The sequence below is a fragment of the Ovis canadensis genome, chromosome 20 (assembly GCF_042477335.2).
Source record: "Ovis canadensis isolate MfBH-ARS-UI-01 breed Bighorn chromosome 20, ARS-UI_OviCan_v2, whole genome shotgun sequence".
NCBI classification, from domain to species: Eukaryota; Metazoa; Chordata; class Mammalia; order Artiodactyla; family Bovidae; genus Ovis; species Ovis canadensis.
The window spans coordinates 32049904-32051934 of record NC_091264.1 but is presented as its reverse complement, the minus strand read 5'-3'; positions in this window follow the sequence as shown (position 1 = coordinate 32051934).

Below are 2031 nucleotides of genomic sequence, written 5' to 3'. Positions count from 1 at the left end.
CCGCTCTCTCTGGGGGTTCTCTATAAGGAGGCGCACTGATGCAGGTCTCACGGTTATACTGCTGTTTACGTGCGCTTCTGCTGCCTCGCTTGCAAATGGACTGATCTCAGCTCTAGTGCAGCGTCAGCCATACTCTCTCACTTGGAGTACTCGCTCCCATCTGTTTACTGTTTACTAGCAGGGACATGCATTTCATAGTAATTCTGAAAGCTTCCAGCCATGCGAAGCTAGACGGGCGAGCTAAGTGCCGCTTTTTGTTGTTCTTTAGTCCCTAAGTCGTGTCCGACTCTTCGCGACACTATGGTCTGTTGCCCTCCAGGCCCCTCAGTCCGTGGGATTTCCCAGGCAAGAATACTGGAGTGGGTTGCCATTTCCTTCCCCAGGGGATTTTCCAGACACAGGGATGGAACCCGCGCCACTTAGGGACACTTAAACCATTTCCTTCCTTACACCAAGGCTGATGGCCTTTGGGAAGTTACCTAACCTCTGTGAACCTCAGCTTCTTTATCATTAAAAGGGGGCAATAATATCACTACCAAAGTACTGTTGACAGAGTTGAATAATTTAGAGTGCTACTGGGCAAGTGTCTTGCTTAGAGTAGTAACACAAAAAATGAATCTTTTAAGGAAGCAGTGGAAAAACAAGTTTTATAGTTCAATGGACCTGACCTTGAATCCTGAGCCCACCAACGTTTAGTAGAGTGATCTTGGCCAGGTTACTTCTGTATCTTAGTTTTAGTATTTGTTTAAGTGGCATTCCCTGGTGGCTCAGCTGGTAAAGAAGCCACCTGCAATATGGGAGACCTGGGTTTGATCCTTGGGTTGGGAAGATCCCCTGGAGAAGGAAAGGGCTACCCACTCCAGTATTCTGGCCTAGAGAATTCCATGGACTGTATAGTCCATCAGATGGCAAAGAGTTGGACACGACTCAGTGACTTTCACTTAAGGGGTATGGTATCGGTAAACATCTCACACAAGTATGTGCGGCACCCAAAGAAAAGCAGCTCAACAGATAACTAAGATTATCCCTTTTAATCTCAGTGAGAAGCTTAGAATCTCTAATGTCAGCAATTAATGCTCCTAACACAACACTGTAAGTCAACTATAAATTAATAAAAAATTTTAAGTGAAATCAAAGGGTCCTATTTTTACAAATTAAGATGTGAGGGTGTGCATTTCACACCCTCTAATAATTTATGGATCATTTAGGCATTGATCATCAATGGCTGCTAACTCACAAAAGGAGAGATACCCAGAGGTTGTGTGCCTCCTTACCAAAAATAAAATATTTTTGCCAAAAAAAATCTTTAATTGACCAAGACACAGACTCTTAATTATGTAGTTACAAGAAATAGAGGACACAGCTAAACAATACTACAGAGCTACATGCAAGTTTACATTAGTCACTGTAAACAGATATGTCATCCTAGACAAGGATAAATGTTTTTCATTGCATGGGTATGAGCAGGCTGGTGTGAAGTTAATTGTGGGGAATCTAAGAATCAGAGGACAGGAGGGCTGTTTAGAGAGGCCACTTCTGAATAGAGGGGCAGTTAATGTTAGGGGCATTTCTGTTAAAGATCACTCCTCCTCCTTTACCACTTTTTACTGCCAGCCATGGCCAGCCTGATGCTCAAGCACATCTGAAAGGCTCTAGTTCCCACTGACCATCCAGAGAAGGTAGTGCAGAGTGTGGTCCCCTCATTTTCATAACCCTCCAGGGTCCTAATTTTCAGTAAGAATTTTGGCCAAGGAGTCATACAACCAATAGGATCCTTTCTGACTGCCACAAACAAGCAATTTACATTTTCCCAGACAGAGGGGGAACGAAGAAGGCAATGGCACTCACTCCAGTACTCTTGCCTGGAAAATCCCATGGATGGAGGAGCCTGGTGGGCTGCAGCCCATGGGGTCACTACGAGCAGGACATGACTGAGCGTCTTCACTTTCACTTTCCACTTTCATGCATTGGAGAAGGAAATGGCAACCCACTCCAGTGTTCTTGCCTGGAGAATCCCAGGGACAGAGCAGC